This window comes from Triticum aestivum, chromosome 2A, assembly GCF_018294505.1.
Source record: "Triticum aestivum cultivar Chinese Spring chromosome 2A, IWGSC CS RefSeq v2.1, whole genome shotgun sequence".
In the NCBI taxonomy this organism is placed as follows: domain Eukaryota; kingdom Viridiplantae; phylum Streptophyta; class Magnoliopsida; order Poales; family Poaceae; genus Triticum; species Triticum aestivum.
The window spans coordinates 739,238,453-739,263,804 of record NC_057797.1 but is presented as its reverse complement, the minus strand read 5'-3'; the positions used below and the strand labels follow the sequence as shown (position 1 = coordinate 739,263,804).

The 25,352-nt window shown below is 44.4% G+C and overlaps 1 pseudogene; it reads right to left on the bottom strand.

Moving 5' to 3' along the window:
• Window positions 1–4,244: 4,244 nt before the first annotated feature.
• LOC123190751 (putative cytochrome c biosynthesis ccmC-like mitochondrial protein) lies at window positions 4,245–5,719 on the bottom strand (annotated as a pseudogene).
• Window positions 5,720–25,352: the final 19,633 nt, after the last annotated feature.

Genomic DNA, 25,352 nt, shown 5'->3' with positions numbered 1-25,352 from the left:
TAGTTAAGGAAAGGAAACCGGCTATTCCCCTCACGCTAAGGGTGCGATTCCTTACTCTCCCACAAGATCACACTAAATACAATAGGTGCGTGATCTACTAGATTCTTATAGAATAAATTTATAACCTTAGTTGATAGACAGGAACCACCATCCCATAACAAAAAAGGGGGGCGAAGGTTATTTTGTACCAATGAAGACGGATTTCTCTCTCGAGCTGCTCAAAGATCTTTAAGTGGCTTACGAGGTAGACTTGATCATGATCCATATCCAACCTTCTCCCATCTACTTCTGTCTCTAAAGATTAGAGTCATCGACGCGATTCCAGTCCAGTGCTGATAAAATCTTGCTGTCCAGTTCGGGAAAGCAAGTGATTGATTAGTTCCATTGGTCTATTGGCTTCAGCTTCCTTTGCGCAAACCAACACCTATTTGGATTCGCTTGAGAAGAGCGCATTCTTGAGATGCTAAGGGCTGGCCAAAGGGTTAACTAAACTAATAAGATCTCTTCTTCCTTCTCTTTTATGCTTCAGCAAATCGACTTCTTCTCGATGATGGACATTCCACAGGCATTTCTAGAGTAAGATTCATGTGCAGCCTTTCTCGATCGTTTCTTATTCTCGAATAGAAGATGATAAGATGCATACCCCCTCCTCATTAACTATGTTACTTATTTCCTCACAGCCTCTTGATGCAAAAAACCTATTCTTTCAAGGAAAAGACCTTTCTAATTCAGTGTAGTTTTTCACTGACTATTCTAGTGTAGTTTGAATAAAGTATACGTTTTCTGAAGTCTCAGATTGCATGCATTTCTTAAACAGTATTGCACACTACTAACTAAAAAACTAGTACTTTACTGACAGGAAGTTAATAAGTATATAATATGCAAACAATCCCTCGCTTGGTAGTTTCCTTTCTTTCCTACCACGCAATCAATCTCTTGCTTACTTAAAACTCTAGTTTTGTCGGACAACCTTGCTTGTTTCTTATAGCAAAGTGCTGAATCCATAAGCTTTCGTCGGAGCCTGCCACCAATCAGTCTAAATTAGTTACTTAATTCCTTAACTACCTAGCTTGCAGAGAATAAAGTAGGCTTTGGCTGAGATACGTAAAGGAGGAATAGTCAACTATACTCCGAATGTGCTTTGAGCAGACAGATATGTAGGTTGCTAGGAAGGAGGTAAGCGCTTGTCTTTCTGATGTCAAGAAGTAAGAAGAGGTAAAACTCCTAAAAAACAACTTGATCTATGTTGAAAGCTTATGTCAGCAAGCAAAGAGATTGCCTAGGGCAAAAGAAAATAAAAAAGATAATAAGAAAATAAGTGTTTCAAGCCTAAGCAAAAGATAGAATGTTGTATTGCCATAACCTATGTACTTAAGCGAACTAGCGAAGAAAGGCGAAGAATGGCTTTGTTCAAGCCCAAGTCAAAATCTATCTCTGATAAAACATTCAATCTTTCATCTTTATATTCATTATCTGCAAGTTTCGAGTCCTTCTTTGACTTTCTCCTTCCGACACTTTTTAGTCATAGTAAAGATGTGCTGTAAGGATCAAGAGTGTACCTTATTTGTTTTAAATTCTGCTTCACTTTCATCAGCCTTATTATGGGTTTGCCTGAGGGCAGCCTTATATTCGATATACTCCCCTCCCTTTAATATTATTCTATTTAATGCAAGAGTAAGGATAGACGTCTTATTCTTCAGTGTTGAGATAGAATGACTGTAGACCCTCTTCTCTCTTTTAGTTAGCCTTACTTATTCCAATTCCTAATCTATACCATAAAGCAAAGCCCTTTTTGCGCAAGGTTCTCTCCTATGTATACAATTCTCACTGATGGGAGTAATATGGCAGTAACTATAGAAGACTTTATTATTATTCTAAATAGGCGGCAATAGGTCCATCGAGATAAAGTATGACTAATAAGTAGTAATATAGCTAGTTGCTATACATAGACTTGAAGTCAGGGCTTACTCATCCTAATCTTCTCTTTACTACTTAGTTAAGTTTAGTTAAGTTATAGGATCAGAACGAGATTTTCTTTGATTGCCGTTATAGGAAGTGAGCAAGCAAGCTAGACACGAAAACTCAGGATAGACGCGCTGCTCTTCTAGCTTTGGTTGGAAATAGAAAAGCAAGTTATAGGGCCCATGCTGCATTCCCTCAAATAGCAGTCTTTTTTTATGTCTAAAGAAAAGTTGCCTATTAATAAGCAGTCTTCCCTCTTTCATAAGGCTCTAACTTGCGTAAGGAATCAAGGAGCTACAGGAGTATACCGCTGAGTACTTACTATCTTGGATAGCTTTTTGCCTTGCAAAGAGCATAGATTCAACTTCAATATATGTAGCTAACTCTCTATTGCTTTATTGCAATCCGCTCCGCGCCACTTACTCGGGACTATGTAGTTCTGTCTATAGCTAGTGCTTACTTTTCATAAGGTATAGTTACTGGTCAGATTCTAAGTCACATATAGTTGTAGTGCCTAATCCAAGGCAAGGGGATAAGTGCTTGCATAGGTTAGGTTGAGATAAACTCTATATTTCCAGTCTTTAACGCATCCATTCCTTGGGCTTAAGCATTGTTGAGCTTGACTTGTTCTAGCATAAGCCATCTAGTAGGCCTGTTTAGCATTCTAAGCAGCCGCCTTCCTATACGCATAAAGTGGAGTTATATTAGTACCTCACACCACAATATAAGTCTTATTCTAAGTAGGATCACCCACATTTATTTACTAAGATTTGCTTTATGAAAGTAAATGACACCAGGGTAAAGACCTTCTTTTTACCCATAACCTTTCTCTGCAGCATTGGAACCAAGATCGGGCTTGGCATAGTTACGAGGTTCCCGTTCTATTTAACTAACACTAACTGAAGCTAACCGGAAGCTTTCTTCTCATGCGACTCTTGGATCGAAAAGAGGCTGCTGGACTGGACCACGGCTGAAACTGCTAGGCACGGACTAAAAGCTTTTATCAGGGATTCCCGAGTCAAACGACTACCATACATAGCATAGAGCTGGAAGCTGCACTAGTGTACAAAGAAGACTGGATGTGAACATGGGCGGACATTGGCTATGTATGGGGCACTCACTAATCACTATTAGCAGGAAACAACTAGTAGAAAGAAAGATGAACGCACTTTCACTCCTTGCTCTTCAGCACGTACTCACACGAGGGACTCTCAAATCTCTATTTCAGACCATAATCTTTCGATCCCTTTACCGAAGTGATTGATAGCAGGGCTCCAATATCATAGGGCTTCTTCTATTTTTAGTGTGAACTCACTTCTATTCTATATCAAGATAGGGGCTTCACTACTTGGCTGACTGCCCGGTGGAAGACCTGGTTCTACCACACAAGGGCAGCTTTCGTAGTCCAGGATTATTTTCCTCATATGTAATTTCACCTCAATGTGGAAATGTCCGATCTTATTCCAAAATAGAAGGTCTTCATGAAGGTCTGTCTTGTTTCAGGAATATAGGTACCGAAGTTCAATAGCGGTAGGTACCAAGGAGAAGACGAGTCAGGGCCGATTGACAAGACTAGCTAGGCTGACCTTCCAGCCATACTCCATCCAATATCGAACGGAAGTGCTAAAGGTTTCATGTGATGCTGACCTCAATGAACCAGACCTCGAGAATTCGTTCATCCCTTCGCTCCGAGGATTGGTCGAGTACTTGGCCACATGCATGAGTAGGCCTGTTGCCGGGATGTCCCATTAAAAAGGTAGGTCCCATATTTGAAATACAAAAATAAGATCAGATAGCGCTCAAGAGGTTTTTCTCCATACGAGAAATCCTTCACTCGCAGGGAATTCAAATAGATGTGTGGAAGATCATCAAAGAAAGGAAAAAGACTGAATTCGATCCATCTCCTCCCTTTTCTTTAAACCAAGAGCTACTCCTCCCTTTTCTTTTTTTATGTAATTTCAATACGATTTCGTTTGTGTTCATATTCTCAATTTAGAACCCCACGGAAGTGAATAGAAAAAAGCAAAATACCCCTGTGATACGCCTTCCTTTACCTATTTCTAGATTGATTGATGTTCAATGGAGGGAAACTTGCCATTCCTTCTTTCCTTTGAAATTGTACATTTTTTGATTATGAACTAATTGTATCCTTTTTGTTCCCATCGAGCTTTCTTGCCTAGTGACTAAGGATTTTCACACTTGTTGTGTCTATAAAAGATTTTCTCATAAAACACTAACAGAAGTGTTAGAGGGATTCACTTTAGATAAGAATCCAAAAGCAAGTTCCCTATACTACCTTCTTTCCCTCCTCTGTTTCTGTCTTTAAGAGGCAGTGCATCCGGCAGGAATCGAACCTACTTTTTGACCCATTTTGCCTTTCTAGGTTGGTGGGCGCTTTCACCATTCAGCCATGGATGCTTTAGCGAGTGAACTAGGTTTTTATTTGAGAGCGAACTAGGTTTTTAGTGGTATTCCTTCTCGAGCTTCTATTTCTTCCGTTAAGGGAGATTCGGGAAAAGATGGAATAGGAAGACGTGTTTCCAGAACGAACAAGATACGGGTAGAGAAGGGGAAGTTAGCAAAGTTAGACAAGATTGGAATGGGCATAGGAACATGTATTGATGTACCAGATCGGCTAATGCTCCCAGGTTGATGCGATGTATTCCACCAGTTGACTAGAGACTTTATTATTGGTATATCGATCGGTCCAACACGGATTGAAATAGGAGCCGGTTCGACAGGAAGCTTTTGAAAACGCAGTGCACCCAGGTAAATAAGGAACAAGATGAATACAGAAGTTAAACGAGCATCCCACACCCGAAAGGTACCCCACATAGGCCTTCCCCGAAACCCCCCAGTCACTAACGTAAACAAAGTAGAAAAATCACCAATTTCTGTACTGGTTCCGGAAGAGCGAAGAAAAAGGGGATGTTTTGTTAATGGGAACAAGGAACTGTTTATAGCTGTCGGATATAAATAACTATACTCATCCGAGCCGCAGGAACATGTACATATGAAATACGAGAATTTCCACCTTGTTGAAGATCTGGTGGTGCTACCCGAAGACTTAAATGAATAGCCATCGCTGTTAAGAACAACCGAGATCCAATGAGAATTTGCGCGTAGCTTTTTGTCTTTGACATAAAAAAATAAGGTTGTAATAACAAAACTGACATTTTATTTTCCTTGCCTTGCAAGTGGAACAAGAAAGACTATATAGTTATTTTGATTCTATAAACAATCAAAGGATTTCGCATGCTTTCCATGGAATGACGGAATTCCCCTTGCTTAGTTTTCGCTCCGCTCGTGCGTGGCACTCCTTGCTTGCGGAGCGGCATATCGGAAAAAGAAGGATTGACTTTCTATACGGGCCCGTCCCCTCTTACCCCTAACTAACAATTATGCTGCTCTCGCCTTTTTGTAATCCTATCTTTCAAAAATGCACTACTAATTTTTACGGCCTCCTTAGTCACCCTATCCACTCTCGTCCTGTTTTCGGGTTCCCTTTCAGGGGATGAGGATATTTCGATGATTTCTCCCTCCGTAGGTGGAAAACGCGTGGGTGAGTAGAGTCTGTGCTTTGCTTTTGGGGGCACCGGCAAGAAGCTTCTCGGCCACCCTACTCTGACTTGATTAGCTACTAGTAACTAGGATCGTTCAAACAGTCAGTCAGCAATGCGTACTTCTTTCCTAGTTGAGTGGATCTGCGTAGCAGAGCCCAATCTTCCACCACAAGCTCTGACCTGACTTGTTGTACTTGATTCACCCACATAAATAGACAACTTGGATAATAAAAGTCATCCCATAAAAGAGAAGTGAGTCCGCATGTCGGCAAATGATTTGGAATTGAAACTGGCTACAGAGGAAACCGAAGCCAAAACTCCCCATTCTTTCTATCTTACATCGCCATCGAGCCCTGGCTGTAGAGTCACTGGTTTCTAATCGCAATGGATTTAAGTTTTCTTTGGCTTTTCCATTCGCTTCGTTCAACCCTGATCTGGATAGATAGCTCGGCTTCTATTAGCTGAGAATGGTTTTGTCAAGGAAAGGTTTCGCTATACAACAACAATGAACTCACTTCTGATCAAATTGGATTGGATGAATCGGTAATCTTTCTCTATCTTGTGAGAGAGAGTCACTTGCTGCATTGAGAGCGGGCGGGTGACATGCATTAAGCGAAATCAGTTGTTATGTTTTTGATCTTATTTGCGCGAGAAGACCCTTGACTGAGGAGACGTGTTTGGCTTGGATGATGCCGCTATGCTCCTATTCACTTTCACAGACCGCTCTGAGTTTGCCGGTTTTGCGGCAACCCTTTCACTAAGAACATTTTAGCCATTAACGAAATGCCACTATTCCACAATGCTTCTTTGATTTATGTGTAGAAGCGGTAGTAGTGAAGAAAATGGAGGGAGAAGAAAGAAAGCGATGTGACACGAGAATAGATCACATCCGACAGCCAGCCATGCGATTAGATAGATCCGCTCTGAATCTTCTGCAGGATGAGATCCGCTTGGTCTTGTGATAGGGGCTTGAGGAGGAAGAAGAGGGGATTTCTGAAAAAAAGAATGAATCTCCTTATTTATAGGGAACAGGACGTGTGACTTCCTCAAACGAAACGAATGTGGCTTTCGTGATAAGGCAAATCCTTCGTTCGGTACAATCAACATATTGAATCTACGCTCGCTCGGCTCGGTGCTGAATGAACTCCTTCATTGATTCTGGGCTACTTGTAGGGGGGCTGTGAAAGCAAGTGTAGGAGATCAAAATGTGAGTCGAGTCCGATGGGTAAAAAGGGGAAGCAGGAAAGGGTTCTGATGTGAATTCTTCTTGTTTGTATATCTATCTCAGCCCTTGCTTGAAAACCTCAAAATTGACTTGCATCTTCCCTTATCACACTACACTTTCTCTTCCTTATTCCATTTCACTGAGCTAAGCAACAATTTTTCACGTATTCACCCGAGATATTATAGAAATTGGTCATATTGATCTGTCGTCTTGTTCTCGATAGGAACTTGCTGCTGTCTTGGTTGGTTTGAGAGCAGGCACTGTCTATATATCCAAAACCGGAGGAGAGTTTAGGTTTGGATCACAGACGATCGGAGATTTTGGATTGAGATGGATGGTTGTGCTTGAAGTTACGAGTCGGGTAATGCTAAGTTGAATCGGTTGATCCGTTTCATCCTCTTTCGGCAAAGGAAGTTGGACTTTAGTTAGCTAAAAAAAAAGTACCAGCAGCCTGTCTGTGCCCTTTGAGTCTATAGCTGCCAAATCTAAAGATTCCTTAAGTTGTCGTACGGCTTCTTTTTCTTCTTTTGTCAATGATCGGTGACAATGAATGCTACGAATGTTCACTTCCACTAATGTCGTATAAGAATTGTGAGGTGCCCATAGCTTCCCGGAAAGAAGAAGAGTCATTGTCGTTTCCTGACCGATATGAATGCACATATTGACCCTCGCCTCGAGAAATACCACCAGTAGAGTCTGCAGAAGGTGTCGTTCAGGAGAGATGCTGGGCTCTAGATATGCGAGTGAGATACCCGCCCTCGGTCATGACCTGGGTTGAAGAAGGAATCTATGTTCTTGGAAGCAAAGAAAGAACTCCGGTATTCCGACCTTATCTTTTTGCTCAAAGAACGAATCAAACCCCTTGTCGAAGCCCTTTATGATATATAACCCTGGATCGAGTCAGATTTGGTGCGGCTGAACCCACTTAAGCTGAAGCCTTAGTAGATGTCGACGGAAAGGTGAGAAGAGCTGATCGAACCTACCAAGCAACGGTTAGTTGTGCAGTGTACATACAGGCTGGTTTCGCCATTAGCGATGAATTGGATTTATTAGTAAGGGAATGAATGAAGCGGACCGGAAAGAAGATGGATTTTGGAATAGAAAGAATTCCTCTTCTAGGTTTCTGTTTCAAGTAGTAAGCAAAGGATCCTACCTGCTAATGGTTGAAGACCTTGGCGGCCTCTAGTTCTTCTATCTAGTTTTTTAGCCTAGCGCGAACGAATAAGCTTAAACAAATGGTTTCTTTGGCAACGGTTTTTTCTAGTTGATTTGTCGTAGTGTAGTTTAATAAACTGCTCATAGCTCTTATCATTCCTTTATCCATGCATAGACTGGGAATATATTAGCTCTTAGCTCTGGCACTTTCTTCTTCTTTATTTGCCGTTGCATTCAATAGCCTATTTGAAGTTAACAAAAGCTTTATTAGCTAGCTCTATGAAATACGTATATCTTCTTGGCTATCTAGGCTATCTCTACAGGCTTTTTCAACCTATAAGCAGACCTTTGTATACACCCTTGTAACTGAACTAGCTATTCACAAAGAAAGGTCTATACCGTACATATACCAACTACGCACCCCTTGTATACTTCTTTTTCCTTCTCCCGTGCTTCAAGTTCTGCCCCGGCTCACTCCTCTTTCCAGCAATCTATGTGGGAAGCACTCGTTCAAAGTAAGTTGAGATTCAAAGCGTTCCCGTAAGCTAGTAAGTCAATCAAAGCTATAACTCTATTTGTTAGTTTCAGGAAACTGGTACATATTTCAAATAATAATAATAATATATATATTATTATTTGGTATTTGCCAATTTTAGACTAAGCATAAATTCATTTGGAAAGAAAAGGGAAATCCCCTGAAATAAAGGATTTTGACTACGTTACCCTCAAAAAGAAGAGGAAGACAAACTAGCCAAGAGACAGAAAAAGGTAGAGACCAACCACCGAAACAAGGGAGTAAGGGCTAGGGGGATATGGGCCAAGAAAGGTTCGATGTATCGGTCAGCTATACCTAATCCTTCACTCAAAAATGCATCACACCCTTTGTAGGTTCAAGCCGAAGTCAAGCATGATCACCTACTGCAAACTCCAAATATCGTGGTCGGCGTACCTGGTCCTGAACTGCTTTTAATCTAGAATAAGTGGAATCTTCTCGGCACTCTCCTTCATCTTCTGTGGCCCCATCGGTCGATACGTGCCAACCCCAACAAATTGGGGTACGACAAAGGTTCCCGTAGAGTGCTTCGAAAGGTGCCATTCCGATGCTAGAGTGATAGCAGTTGTTGTAAGCAAACTCGGCTAATGTATCTCTATGCCTATTTAGTAGGCCTGCTCATTGATGCTCTTCGGGCCGATTGTATGGGATGTGTTCTGGTGTACAGTGGGAGATGCAATGATATCGATTGAAGTTTGATTTGTTGGCCATGGAGTTGGGAGCATATGATGTAGTCCTAGGAGTAGACTGGATGAGGAAATTCCCTATTATTTCAATAAGTCTTTCCGTTGGTTGTAACTAATCACGTACCCGCTGCTGCGGAATTCCTTTTACCTAACCAGGATTGCAGTAAAGATAAACAACATTGGGCCTGCCTGCTTGTTCAGCACCACCCATTCCCATGGGAATATATGGGTTTTTCGGTCCAGTGGGAGGAGCATTTTCCTTTGAAGGTAATTTTCCCAACCAATAAGTATTGGGCTCCCAAGTAAACAAAGCGAAGGATCAAGTAACCAACATGTTGCGGAGCAGCCAAGTAAACCCAGAAATGACTCAAGTAATCCAAGGGCAGAGCAACGTAATCCAACGGAGGGGCTACGTGATCCAACCGAAGAGCTACGTAAACAAGGAACACATGAACCGGATCCACTCCACCTGCCAAGTGGACCAATCACAATAGCTCGGGCCGAGAAATTCAATGAAGTAATCCATATGCTGATTCAGCAAGCCAAGCATTGGAGTTGGTATTCCAAGTTTCTTGAATAACCTAGCTGTCTGAAACTCGCCAATGGGATTCTGTGTAATCCTCCGGTCTACATGGTGTAGGTAAAGGGCAAAAAAAGTCGCTAATTAGTGGCACTGAAGTATGCACCCGGCGTGTAAACTTCTTCTTTTTATTTACTAATGTCGCTATCCAACTGATCATCCTTTGAGACCACGGAGAACATCAGAGAGAAAGATACGTCACCTAAAAAAAATTGACACCCTGACTTATATGAGTCGGCTAGAAACTCAAGGCCTGGCCTTTTGTGGGAGAATGCTGAGTCCTTCCCAAAATCGCCTGGATCAACGAAAGATCTGGATAACGCTAGGTTGTGATACTGATGTCTGATTTTACTCATATACATCCGATAGTGAAGGCGTGAAGTTTGAACAGCCTCACTTAACCCTGGTTCGGTAACCTTTCTAGCGCCCAGGTATCCATGACCTGTAGATAGAGGCCCACTTTCCATTGGATACTCCGAATAAAAGAAGAAGTAGTTACCTAATCAAGGGTCTATACGTAAGATCTCCTTGCGTAGAGGTTAAGGCCAGACGGATTACTGAAATGTAGTTTGACTAACGTTTCCTCATCGACTGCGAGAGTTTGTGGTGTGTGTTCTTGGACCAAAGAAACCAAACAAGCATACCTTTCCTTTAATGGAGTATCTTGGGTATGGTACTCCCTCTTTATCAGCTCGATGTTCAATCAGCATTCCTTCACGGGGATCTTGACCGGATGTAAGTCAAGATTGCTATTATCTTTTTAAAGAACATAAACTTCAAAGCTTCTAGTCTGTCCCAGCTCTTTCGAGCCGCTCTCCCAGTCAACGTTCAAAGGCATCACCATACCATAGAACTTTTGAGCTTGAGAAATGCTTTTCTGGCTTCTTCTCCACACCTTTCTTTAACAACTCAGTTAAAGGCCTGCTGATAGCTCCATACCCCGGTACAAACCTCCTGTAGTAACCCCTGCAACCCTCGGAGTTCTCTGACATTGGCTGGTTCTGGCCAAGCTGTCATGCCCTCTACCTTGTTTGTATCAGTAGATACCCCTATTTCATAAATAATGTATTTCCTTTATGAAATTTGGCTCACCCACAAAAAGTTTGTTCTGCCGGAACACTTCCTCTAGCAACTTGAGATGCTCCACCATGGTAGAACTGTACACTAGAATGTCATCGAAAAAGACCAATACCCCTTTCCAACATATCTCTTTAAAAACACTATTCATGAGTTGTTGAAAGGTTGCCGGGGCATCACCTTGAATTCAAAAAGCCGGTCCTTCAGGCTGGTTTGTAGATATCCTCTTCCTTTCATTCTTATTTGGTGATAACCAGCCCTCAAATCTATCTTAGTTCACACCTCATCCAAAAGTGCCGGTCTTCTATGATAGGAATGGGGTATTTGGAAAACATAGTTGCTGCATTTAGTTTTCGATAGTCGAAACACATTCTCTAGGTTCCATCTTTCTTCAACACCAGAGCTGCTTTGGGGCTTGTACTGGGCATGATTACAACATTTTGCAACAGCTCCTCTACTATCCTTTCAATCTCTGTTTTCTGGGTGATAGCATTTCGTCAGAATACAAATGGTGGCCCACGTTTAGAAAACTTTTTTAGGGTATTCTATTTCAACAGAATAGATCAAACTTTTTATATATTATATTTCATCTATATAAACTAAACGGCCCACTCAACTTTCTTAATTCATCCAGGAAGTCCTTCCAGGTTTTGGAGGTTACACGGTTTAAGGCCCGGATCGCATAGTTGACTTGATCGCGCCTTTTCCCATATAAAATAAGATCTGCTACCCGGGAGATGTCTTCATCATCATCCAGGCTAATTCCCCGGCTATTTAGAAGCTCCCTGGCTTTAGATTCCAATATATTGTCCCTTTCTTTCGCTGTCTCTATTCTATTGGTGGACGGTCGTAACTCTAATATAGGGCTTTTAAGCATAAAAATCAACTGCAATCTAGTTTTTTCACAAAGGCTGGTTGAGGCTCAGACTCAACCATCTGTGCTTTGCAGATGATCTTTTTTTTCAGCGGTGGTGATCTGAATTCTATCCAAGAGCTTACTAGTATCATGACTCATTTTAACAGAGTGTCTGGGCTTTCAGTTAATGCCAAAAAAGTAAGATCTTCTTCAGTGGTATTTCCTTTTCTTTGAAACAAACTATTTTTGAGTGTGTCTTTAAGGAAGGGATTTTACCAGTGAAATACTTATACCCTCCATTCATTTCCTTTTCTTTCCAGGCTAGCTCCCGCTGTAGCCGGTGGTTGATGTAGATGAGTATGGGAAGACAATGGTAGTTTCATTCTAGGTCCCACTAATTGTTGAATAGTTGGTTTGAGTTTTTTTTTGGATCCATGCAAGCCATTTCCAGTTGAAGTCATAAGGTACCATCCTGTTCCAGCCAGGAAGACAGCTCTATCTCACAAGTTAGCTGGATCTTTTATTTAAGCCAAAGGCTAGAAAACCTATTTCAAATGAGTTTGGGCTCCGTTAAGTTATCCTCATTTCCTGAGATAAGCGCAGTTCAACAAAACTAAAAGCTAGATATATCGTTGTAAAGTAGAGCTAGACTGCATGATTGGATTGTATAGAAGGATAAGAAGGATTTTAAAATTCCTTCTTTTTTTCTTAGAACGAAAGAAGAAAGAGAGTGGGATGGGATGAAAGTAAACGCAAAGAGCTGATTCGATCAAAGAACCTCGCAGCTTTAGTGCAACAAGCCGATCGAAAGCACTCATCTTTATCGACGAAATGCTTTTTTGTCTCTTCCTCACTAAATGCCCGCTTCCTGGCTCCTCCCTCTTTGCCTAGAGGTTAAGTAGATAGTAGGTCCCCCCTGGCCCCGCAACCAAGAGTCACTCGTCGAAAGCTGACCAGGAAGACAATAACTGCTATTTCAAGAAAGCATGGTTGGAGTTCTTCTATTGACAAAGGGAAGAGGACGGTCTTACTTTTCAGAGATACCTGACTTATTAGTGGACTGGTCATGTCATAGCGGAAGGTCAGAGGTGGGAAACAAGGAAACAGAGGAAATGCTTACTGGGACATAGCCTTCGGTACGAGTTGAAGGGAAGAGGTTTGATTGCTAATAAAATGAGTGGAAGAGCTGCTCGGTCAAAGGCATTCTCTCAAGTAGCAAAGGCAAGACGGAAAAGCAGGAATGAAGGTTGCTAGGTACCGCTCCGTGGTAACATCTATCGATTCCGCTATCGGGAAAGTCTGGCAAGGGAAATATCTGGCTGAGGAATTAGAGGAACTTTGGTAGCACTCGGGGACGGAATCAATCAAAGAACTTAAGAAATTGCCCATACCGACAGCAGCTCCCGCTTTAGAAAAAACCCTATCTCATCAGGCAGGTATACCTGACCCTTTTTTAGCTAGTTTCGGGAAAGCGGTAAGTTAAGTAAGTCAAGCCCTTCTAAGCAAAGAATAGCGGAGAGAAATGGGCAATTGAAGCGTCTTTCTGTCTATCGACGGCAGAGTCTATTGATCCTCCACAATCCGGTAATGCTTTTTCTCAATTCAATGCGGAGCGATATCAATGTACTACCTTTCCTTTATCTCAATTCAAGTCAAGGCAGGCTATCTTTGTTATCAAGAAACAAAGTTGTCTCTAGTGATTGATCCGTTTGCTCTCGCCCTTCGGCTTTGTGGTCACTCAAGGTCCTTGGATTTTGTGCTCAATCTAGTTGGAGCAAAAGTCCCTGTGGATAGAATAAAAACCGTTTTTATCTGGGAAGAGCGCCTTTGGAAACCCACTGCTGAAGCCGAATAGGCAGTTAAAGCTGGAACGATGGGGGGCAATCCTGCAGTATGGCTTTAGTGCGTAGATTCTCAGGCAGGCTCATCGACTGGTGGAGGAGGGACACTTTACTTATTATCAGAATAGAAAAGAGCTGTATGTATACTTTAGGAAGGGGGATCAAACTAGTTATGTTGACAGACATGAACTCCTATAGAAGCAGATGTTCGAGGTCTGGTCCAAAGATACCATGCTTGCTTAAGCCAATCCATAGGTTCAAGCGAAAGAACACTTATTCACATCAATATCTAGACCTGATGAAGATGACTGCTAGTCAAATACCTAAATCCTTTTGAATTCATTAGTAAACTCTTTTAAGAGTCATTAAAAACGAGCAACACCACGTAGGGAAGCGTCCACGCGAACTAGCCTCTTCCTTACCAAGTCAGTGGGAGAACGCCATCGGTCAACAGAAATGGAATCCGTTGTTAAGTGGGTACCAGACCCGGTAGAATTGGCATCACTTCCTTCACTCCACAGAGGACTCGGGATAAGATCGTTCCCAAGCAGAAGGAAAAGCTTTCGAACTAGGAGTCAGAACGAACTCATGAAGCTATCCTTCTTCTATTGCTACTTTCAGAGAGAGAGAATAGGTCGTACGAAAGGGGACCCACCTTGAGAAGGGTGTCCCATTGCGGAGTAGTTAAACGAGTATTTTGGTATACCACTTGTGCACCTAAACCTATGCTTAAGCTTACTAGAACTTTAACCTCAAGTTCATTAACATCAATGCGTCTCATCTTCTTGAACCTATTCTATGGATAAATGGGCACCATCTGTCTCCAAAGGGCAACTATCCATCCCTTTTTCTTTCAAGAATGCGGGTACCGTAGTAGCAAAGCAAGTGAAATATGCCAAAGGGAACCGCTCGGATATAGACGGCAAGGAAAAACGTCGGCTAAAGAACAGAACTATTCTATTGTATTGATGGCCCCGAAAGAAAGTGGATCTGTGAGTGGAGGCCATCCATCCCTTTCTGATGAAACCTTTGTTGCCCTAGCTTGAATTGAAGGTTTGGCTAAGGATGGGGATCCGGTGTCTTCATCTATACCATCAGAGAAGAAGGCTTTCCAAGAATGGATGAAGGTATGATTCTAGGAAATCTAGATTTGAAAGAAGGAAGCACCCGAGGAGCAATCAAACGGACATTTCTACGAGTGAACTCGCTAAAGCTGAAGATCCACCATCCAATTTAGGCATTAGGCAGAACTCTCTCAATCCAGGAACTAGCTCCTATCTCGATGATTCCATTTCTCTTTTTCAGAGTTAGCTTCTTTCCTATGGTAAAGAGTACTCTTGTTTCCTAGTCGAGGGATAATCAAGTCATTTCGAAAGGGGATTTATCCATTCCCCTAGCCATCGAGCAACTGCGAGAAACACCGCGCCCGTGCCCCCGTCGCTCGCCGGAGCAGCCGTGCGTGGCGTACCAATTTTTTATCTGGTGGATCTTGTCTGTTCTTTCGAAAGTGTTTCTACAAACGAGTGAGGTAAACCCATCTCGGTCGAATAATTCGTATCTTTAGACCATTCAGAGTCGTTTGCATTAAGTGTTGGGATTTAGTTTGTTGTCATTACCCTCAACTTCATTGCCGTCCACCTCTTGCTGTGTTATTGGCTAGAGAAAGACAACCGATTGTACTACTACAGTGTTGAGTACCCCAGTTGCTCCGCGGGTGATTATGCCCTAAATTCTCAGGAGTGGTGGAACGGATTGCTCCTATCTAGGGTTTCCTAGCTTGCTTTCCTAGATTTAGCTTTATCTATCTTTCCGAGATGACCAACTGCTCTTTCTTGCCAATCTACTTTAGATTTATTAATACTTTCATTGCGGGACCTATCCCCGAACAACCATTGCTTTTCTTCCGCGGTTTCTTTAGTTTCTTCTTGATTTGATTGAAGTTTAGGGAATTGGATGGACTGGTGTCTTTGGATATTATCCGTCCTACTTATGATCTTCCAATTGAACACACTAGTATTTTATGGATTCTTTCCCCGGTAGTGTAGTCATCTCCAAAAGGGATGATACATATTTATCTGTCCTAGGATGCGCCGTTCGTGATAAGCTTATCCGCTTCCTTTCGCCGGTAGTGTGAATCTTCTCGAAAGCGCACAGCATAGTCCAGTCAGTGTAGCCAGGCCATCATGAACGGATTCCTCAAGAGGAAGGTAGGGCCATATCTATCCAATAAGAAAGACCTGGTAAACAATTATGCTACTTGACCAATGGATAAAGTATAGATCTCATGGTTGGCTAATATTCAACCCTGGCATTGGGGATCAGGAACGGGGTAAAGTACGGACTTTGGCTAAGGATGGGGATCCGGTTGTGCCGTGCCGGCCACGGGAATCGGCGAACTACGCTACACAGTCAGATACCTAAGCGAACGGATAAGGGAAAGCCCGCTATATTATATATATAGTAATCACCTGCCAAAAGGAAAGCTTGACCGATAATAATAATAGGTCTATGCGCCAAACAAGCCACGATATATTAGAGATAGTAAGGAGTTGTATACACGGGGGTATGCATTCATGTCACGCTTTCTGTGTGATAAGAGGTTGCTAGCTATCAAGTATAGAAACAGGAGATATGCGTAGTTAACAGAAGCAAGGGAATATGCGTGAGTTGATTTGAGAGTTTTTTTTAGTTGCCACCGAAAAAGCAATTTCATCTAAAGGGAAAATGCATTGCATTTTCAAGGGATTGCCAAGCTAGGCTAGGGATCGTCCGCGGGTATCAGGAATATCGTATTTATCTCTTCTAATCTAGATCCCACTTCCCTCCACTTCTTGCCTCACGCCCGTCCTGACTCCACATTAACGACTGTCCTTCCACCCAATTCCCCGCACCCTCGCATCACATCTCCAACCCCTGCCTCCACGCGATCTTCCACAATCGTACCCCCCACCTCTGAAGCTTGCCCCCGACGAACCTGTCTGCACCTGCGGGCCCGTGCTTACATCATTGGCATCGCATGATTAAACATCAGCACGCGCACTTCCCTCCGTTTTCGATGCCGACAGGGGGCTGCTAGGGGGTGTAAAGTTTTGTTTTGGTCGTGTCAGACGACATGCAGGGGGGCAATGGCTGCCAACGGAATCTATAATAATTCGATACTAGGTCAACTGTACCATCGGACTTGTAAGAACATGTAAAATGTACCACACGAGGTTGTACCAGCTGTGTGCAGTCCTCCGGCACGGGTTGAGTGTCCTGCATAGATCTTCCCCTCTCTCCCAAAGAAGAGATGTTCGCTTCATAGCCTTCTCTTCCGAGATAAACCCTACAAAGGATCCTAATCATGCTAGCCTTTCATGGACTCTTCTTGGATTTCCTTTTAGCTGCGCCCAGCACCTCTCTAGTTTCTCTACGAGATGGAGATGGCTCATTCTCTAGTTTTCCTATGAGATATAAGTAAGTTTCTATCGTACTTTGAAGTTCGGGAAGGAGTTATTAATTAAGACGAAGAAGAACTGGGTGGGGATATGCCTTTCCCATAACAATAGAAAGAATCCAAGCCAATATACACTAAACTATCACTATAGAGTTTTCGCCTACCTATGAAAAGTGAGATGAGAGCTTTGTGCTAATAACTTATTATAAAGGTGTACCTATCGACCCCAGGTAATTAATGCCCTATCCTTCTACTTAAAAAACGTTACGTTAGACTTGACCAACTGTTAATACCAATCCGGCAGCAATAACTACTACTAATGCATATTCATATCCCACTAGTAGACTTAGCAGACTGTGACCTAGCCAGTCTATTTGTTGACAACAGACCAGTACTATCCATCAATGCCACAAAGACCATAGACGACCTCTATTTCGTGGAAGAACTCCTTCTCATATGATGCAGGGCAATAAGACCAACTGCCCGCCCTACCTAGTGAGAAGAAAGCTTATAAATATAAGCATAAACGAATTCCTAGCCGAGCCCTATACTTACCTGCTTGTACGGTCAATGCCCTAGTAGACATCAACTTGTTCATAAACTCCAGCCTTATCTATGCTGCTTTACCCGACCCAGGTGACCTAATTTCTCAGATTAGAGATTCGGCGGAGTAGTAGGAAGTCCCTGTGGAGAACTAGAAGACAAAACGAATATAGCGGACCAAGCAATGAATGACCTAGCCTAGGTAGTCCTATGTTTGACCAATGCTGCCTTGTATGTCTTGATCCAAGATTTCTCAGCAAAAAAAGACATGGGATTATTGATCAATTCACCATCCTCTTCATCTGAGTGTGCTTCCACTTTATCGTTTGTGGCATGTGCATTATGCAACAAGTAGATTCCTGATAAATGAACTTTCTCCACCCCTTTCCTATCCAACGCGGAGCGGCAGAACTACTCGTCTGCAAAGTGGGAAAGCTCCCTCCCTCCTACCTAGGTGTACCTCTTCATTGGAGCAAACCATCCAACAACTTCTTACATTTAGAATTCCCTTCTAAGCTGGCTATAACCATCCTTATTGACCAGAAAGGAATTGAGAAAGGGGATGCTATAACCAGACCATAGACAGCGTTTCCACATTCACTTTTGAACTTAGGGAAACAGTGAAAGAAGCCCTCGTTCCCGCTCTTCTTTCCCCCGACTTACCCTTAGAAGGAAAGTAGGGGCCTCGGTTTCTGCAGAGAAACCTACACCAGTGAATTTCTTTTTCGTAGGTGATCCTGCTCCCAATCGCAGATTTGAATAATCAAGTCGGTATGGGGCTGCTCCCTTTTGTTACTCCGAAAATCTTGGCTTCGCTTGGACATATCTTCGAGGACCTGGGTGATTTTGATCCGTTTCTCCGCGCTCGCCGTTTCAAGGTGAAGATCCGAGTAAGTAGAGCGTAATAGGCGATCCGCCGGGTACCTATTTCGACAGGACTTAAGAACCGTTTTAATGCGTTTCCTTAAGAAATCAATAGATGGTGCTTCAGGAAAAGGGTTCGGCGGGGTGTGGCTTGTGGATGGCTCTGACCTCAACTCCTCTTTTCCATCGGCGTCTCTCCGTCCCACTTTGTTTTTTCTTGGATCGTCATCTCCTGGCGTAGCGGAAGCACTCGACGAGGCCTCTACGACAGAAGAGATTCTTGCCCGTTTCTGCCCGGACGATTCCATAAATGAAATACAAAGAAAAGTGTAGAGGAAAACGCATAACCAGAAGAAAAAGATATCGTGATGTAAAATGATCATGGGGACACATTGTTTTGAGGACCACAATTTCCTGTACTGTGCCTGTAGTGATTTCAGAATTCGGCAACTTAGCCTACTAAAAGATCAGTTACAAGAGCACAATGCTTTTTGTGGCTTCCTGCTCGGCAGAGAAGCCACGTTGCCGGGGCGGCCCTGTCACCCGGAGAAGATTTCTTTTCTTTGCTGATTCCTCTCAATGAAATTTGCCATGTTGCACTAAGTTACTTACGGATGTATGCATGCAGTCCGGGAACACTTTGGGGTGAACACCCATCCGAACAAGTAGGGTCAATAGTTCAGCATTTAGGCCGTAACATTTAGCAAAAAACGAATCTGAAACCCAACAAGTGCTCTCCGAACCAAGCTAGATAGTCTCCTATCACTAGGCTCACCAACCAACCTGGACTTTGATTCTTTCTTATTATTCTAATCGGATATAAAAACCATAAGGATTGTTTCTAGCCGAGAGTTCCCATATGACATAAGCGCTCTTGGGTGGGGTGGGCCCTCATTCGCCAGGTCTTTGAGTGCCCGTCGTACCACGTGGTTGGTACACTAGGCTGATAGATACTTTACTTTAAGGATCTGGCACCTTCGCTAGACGGAGAGTAAGAGACTTCTATTAGCACCGGACCGGCGAGTCGAATTTCTCGTGTCATGTGCAACGTCCATCAATGGTGGTTCATTAATGTCCATAGATTTAGACTCCTTCCCCCTTCCCTTATACGCAAAAGATCGAGAGGGCCCGAACCCAAACCGAGAACGTAAACAGAATTCGACTCACTCTCGTATGGCTCGCCCTCGAGCCCTGGGCGAGTCGGCTGGGTCTTTCCCTCTTGTTTTGTTTCTGCCACGATAAAGACGCACGGAAGAACTATGGTATGCCCAGCACGTGGAGGATCCGTTGAGAGTGTCCCTTGTCTCGGTAGGGAACAGTACCTATTGTCTTGAAAAAAAGGTCAGTGCTACGGTCCCCTATTGTTTGATCCAATATTGACCGGTGCGGATCACGTTCTACTACCTCCGGTCCGTGGTTCGACCTCCCGTAGTGGTCCTTGCTTTTCTTTTTGAAAGCTCCACAGGGCCAATTTTGCGTACTTGCTCAGCGTCGAGTGCCCCGCCCGGTTCACAGGGCTGTTGGCCTACCAAGCAAGCACTTGCCCGCTGCTCCTGCCGCCTGCCAAGTGGGCTCCGCGCTTGTTATCCTGACTGTTCTCTCTGCTGGGCCCTTTCCTATTGCTCTAACCATAAGCTATGGCAATTCCAGCTCGCACCCACTCTGGCCCGCCCAGCGGGGCCTGAGTGAGCTCAGTGGTCAGCCCCTGACGTTAGGGGTCTTTCGCTTTTGCCAGATCTATAGAGATATTACGAGTCGTCCGTCCCAGATTCCCTCGCCGCGGCCATCTGGTTCACCGGTACTACCAAAAAGTCTCATGCTTACGTTACTGTGACTGATATATAAGTATGATCTCGGACTACGAAGACCCAGTCGTGCTTCTGGTTTCCATTCTCATCATCATATTGAAGGAAACTCCTCGTGCTCTGCCATAAGAACTTGGAGTCCGTATCATGGTGAAGGTAAGGTAACGCTGTGATTCTTGCTCAAAAAACTGACCGAACATGTTCGAGTTATTGGCTCGTCCGACCTGGCAGCATTCATGAGTCGCTCGTTCAACTGTCCCTCGGAGACACGGTCGAGAAGTGCCATGCATGGTCGCCCCCCCGTCCTTTCTTTCTCTCGGTCCCACCAGGGTAATAAAGAAATGGATAAAAAAGGGGACTTCTGCTACGGGCTATGCCACCCATTACTTATGAGGGAAGTCGCATCCGTCCCATCGCAAGCACCTACAATGTCATGATCACATTGGTTTACCCTTTTTTGGTAGTTCAACGGACGGTCGCCCCTCCAACAAGAAAAGGTAGAAATATGGAAACTTCTCTGCCATTTAGATCGGAGAATTTATAGAGGAAATCGGGTTTTAAATTTCCAGAAACCACACGATTATATAGCCACAGGGAATACGCCGCGCCTAAAATCATCCCAAGCGCAGCTAATGTGGCTACTAAGCTATTTCTTTGGAAAGCTCCTACTAAGATTAGAAATTCCCCGATAAAGCAGCTAGTGCCGGGTAAACTCATATTGGCTAAAGTGAAAAAGAAGAAAATGGTAGAGAAATTCGGCATGGTGCTCACTAAACCTCCATAATATCTAACAAGTCGAGTCTTATGTCGGTCATATAGAACACCAACACATAGAAAAAGGGCTGAAGAAACCAGTCCATGACTTAACATAAGTAAAATGCTACCTCCAATTCCCTGTATGTTCGATAGAGCCTAATATTCCCCCAGAGTACGCCGCTTACCCCCCGAACTGTACAAGATAGTTACCACCTATCATACAACTTTCTAACTCCACTTCTTTTTCTGGTCGTTCCGCTCTGTCGGATCAATGGTAGTCTCAGAGATCTGGTAACCTCCAACATTTTTGACAACACGCTTCCTGCTTCCGTTTTGAGTTGCGCATCTTTCTCCCCGGGGCATACTATAGTATCACATCGTAGACCCCCACCCCAACTCTATCTTCCTTATCAGTGAACCGGAACATAGTGCATAGGTACTCTTCGATGCTGCGAGGACGAGACGAGGTGACATACTACGATCACACACTGAAGTTCTGCCCTTCGGCTCGGCATATGGAACCTCTCAGCTGCTCCCTCGGGATAGGTAGGCCCACCCCCCCCTTTCCCGAGAGGCGGCCGGGCTGTGTTTCCCCTGCGGCCACCCAGTGGCGGCAGAAAACGAAAAAGGGTGGGCTCCGCGCGGTTTGCGTTTTATTGTAAAAAGAGAGCTTTTCATTCTCTTATAGAAGCCCGCGCCCACGCGGGTAAAGCCCAGCGAAGCTGCAGGGAGCACTGAGCAATGGGGGGATGAGGGCGACTCCGCCCACGGGTTGGACCACACCACAGGCAAAAGTCCTTCCACGGCAAGAGAAGGGTGACCGGAACAAGAAAAGGGAGCTAGTCATTGGAGGGAAGACAAGGCTCGTTCCGTGCGACTCCACAGAAGAGTACGCGCGCTAGAAAAGGCAGCCAGCTTAAAAACGCTAGCTAGCTACTTTTGTAGCCTTATTTAGTTTGGTTGCCTACGCTTGCTCTCCGGCGCGCTACGGCAACACCCCCTGCTTGCTTCTTTTTGTTTGACGCGGAGCTCGCAGCCTCCCCACCCTTTCTTAGCGTTCCACTTGTGATCCTGGAGGATTTGGAGAAATGCGCCCGACCATGAAGAATGGATTTTGTATTTTCTTTCATGTGAACGGCCCTATCTTGTAAAGAATGGTTTTTCATGCTATAGACCACGTTGAGAAAGACCAACCAACAACACAAATAAAGACCGTTCCATTTGGGTACCTCGAAAGGGAGGTGCTCCTTATGATGCTACGGACGGCTGTCCGAAGTGCATGCAATGACAGGCTCGGATAGGATAGGATTGTGCGCGCCGGGCCCTTCGGGTGTCCATATTTTGGCCGACCTTAGCGTATATACTATGTTATGGTTATGCGGCCGTAATATTTTGATACCTTCCACCGCTGTTACGCCAGAAATCCAAGGTTCCACACGAGCTCCTGTTCTGCGGCGTGGTGGCAGGACCGCTAGGGGATTGGCTCCGGGTGTAGGTAGGGTCAAATCCGCAGGAGTCATGCAAATACATAGGCCCCTTCCCTTCTGCCGAGTTGTTTAGAAGGCGCTTTCCATTGTACGGTCCCTCGTAGCGAAGGGTTAGGCAGGTAGTACGGGCCCTCTGACTTCCAGCTATGTGCTGTGTGCAACTCCCGCGAAGCGAATGAAGGGAAGCTCTTCGAGCTTTCTCCGCCAGCGGCTTATGTAGTGGTCGGCATTCCTACGTGCTCCGACTGATCCCCACTGGAGATTATATGAGGGGTCTTGGAAACTGTCGTGACGCTTTGGTGACGAAGGTCACCGGGGTGACTATGGAAGGATTCCGTGGTAGTCTCTGACTCCCTCCAACTCAATCAATATCAAGAACATGTCATGAGCATGGGGGTTTGGCCGACTACTAAACTATTGGCTAGGGCTTTTCTAGTTATAACTTCTATAGTGAGTGGCCCTTCCGCTTTGATCTAGTTGTAGTTTGTATTGTACTAAATTGAACACATATCAAAGAAAGGCGATCAATCAATAAGTAGTTGCCCTTCTCCGGCCTGGGAAAAGCAGCAAACTCGTTAAACAAGGGGCTTTTTTATTCATGGTCGCTACTGTTGTATTGTATATTGTCGGGGGAAGCTACTGCTTCTACGACAGCTCCGCTTCCTCGTCTTGCTTCTACTTTGCTTGTTTGCGCGAAGGCTTAGAGTCCTTTTCGCTAGGTCCAAATTCGTCAAAGCGAAAGATCTGATCCAACGGAAATCCCGCATATTGAGCGCAGCTGATATGTGGCTACTAGGCGCGATCATCCCGCATGCCATAAAAAATACTTCTTTTTTTATGGCCCGTCATATAAAGATAGAATAGATATGGATAGAGAGACATTCTATTGATTCGCGAAATGGCTCGTCGATCCAAATGAATCATTCTTCTGGTCTCTCTCTGCCCTCCCGCCCCAAAACTTACCCACGACACAGCGCCCATTCGTTTCACGCGCGGGAAGGCAACGAAGTTCAGTTCAAAAGATCGCAGCGGAGTGGAGCAGCCGCGACACGAAGTTCCTTACCTTAGCTGGATCTCGCTGGTGCCACCTAAACGGTAGGTATAGGCGGCGGATGTCTGACGTTTGGAGTTGTCGTTCGTGCACCTGTCCCCAATAGAAGAATGAGTGATCCCTTCCCCTGCGGATCATGGCCTTACCACTAGGTCCCCGATGGCCAGCGGGGGATTCGGTATAGCAGCTCACATTCGTTTGCGCTTCGCATTCCCGCTGTACTGGTCACGTGTTAGCTGTAGGAAGTATGGTTACGAAAGTGACTTCGGTTCGCCAGTTCAGGCTCAACTCCTCGCTTTACGTTAGCGGACTTATAGGTCGGGCCGGGGCTCCACGCTCTTTCTTTCTGTGTGGGACGATGCCGGGGAATGTGTCGAGGCGGCGAACAACAACAAGACAACTAACTACATTTGCTTTTTCCCTCCATGAGATGAGCCAGTGCATTGGACCGATGGATAATAGAACTGAGCTGGCCAAACGCTTGGGCGCTCTACATACGATGTAGAAAAAATAAGATACATATCGATTTCTTTCTGATGGATCCAGAATAGATAGATATCTTGTATCATCAATAGATAGAAAGAGGTCAACCCTTATTATTGATAGAAAACCTTTCAATCTATCAGAACAGATCAGGCCATCTATCAATCAATTTGAATCATCTCGCTTTTCGTTCATTTCAGCCACGCCATAATAGCCGCCACAATAAGAAAGAAGCAAGCGAAACAGCTACAAGCGCTCGCTTCGCCGCGCCCAGCAATTCTTATTCACGGGAAAGCCAACCGAAAGATTCGATTCGGACTTCGTAGAGCCGGTGCTACTGCTGTCTGCGTAGGGCCGTACCCCACTCCCGTCCCGGGGCGCTAAGGGGTTTTGTTTTAGGAACAGACGACGGTGTTTTGCTGACGCCTCGAATCGACGCTATTGTTGCGACATGCTAAGTTTTATCCCCTATTGCTAGTAGGTTGATGTGTCGCACGCCCGGCACACATGTTTTGGCCTTGCTTGTGTGTCCATAACTCAAATAGGTGACCTAACGGCCGCCGCCCAACTAAACATACCAATAGTCACCAAATTCATATGGGCTACTGAGGAGTAGGCAATGATCTTCTTAAGATCGATCTGTCTTAAAGTGGTTAAGGAAGTATATATTATAGCAATCGCGCTTAGAGTATAAATGAAATGAGTGAAACAAAGTGTCGCCTCGGGAAACATGGGTATGGAAAATCTTAAAAACCCGTAGGTTCCCAATTTTAAAAGAATTCCAGCCAAGATGACGGATCCAGCCGTAGGTGCCTCTACATGGGCTTCGGGTAACCAAATATGAACTGGTACCATAGGCACTTTGACGGCAAAAGAGGCGAAAAAAGCAATCCATAGAAGGATTTGGCGCCGCTCACTAAATTCAGTGGTTAATAAAATTTGTAAATCGGTGGTTCCTGTTTGGAGAAGAATCAACAGAATAGCTAATAGCATAAAAACGGATCCCAGTAAAGTATATAGGAAAAAATGATATGCTGCATTGATCTTTCTTTGTCTCGAACCCCATACCCCTATAATGATGGTAGAGTCAGGGGTGGCCCCAAAGCGGAATTGACCGGTGGTAGTTGGTCGAAGCTCCAGTGGGTAGCCACTCCCTTCTCAGGGAACCGTACGTGAGACTTCCGCATCATACGGCTCCGTCCCGAGCTTCCGTCGTCGGCCCTTGTCATTAGACCACTATGCTTGTCTTTTCCGCCTTTACTCTCGAATCTTTTGCTTCTCGGGTGGTGGCGAACAATGCTGCTTGCGTAGCGGGAGATGCCCGCCCGTCGTTTAGGCATGCTTCCTGCCCGAAAGAAGGCTAGCCGGACTAGTGGTAGGGGACCCGACCGTAAAAAACCCTACCCTATTCTCGAACCCTCTACCGAGC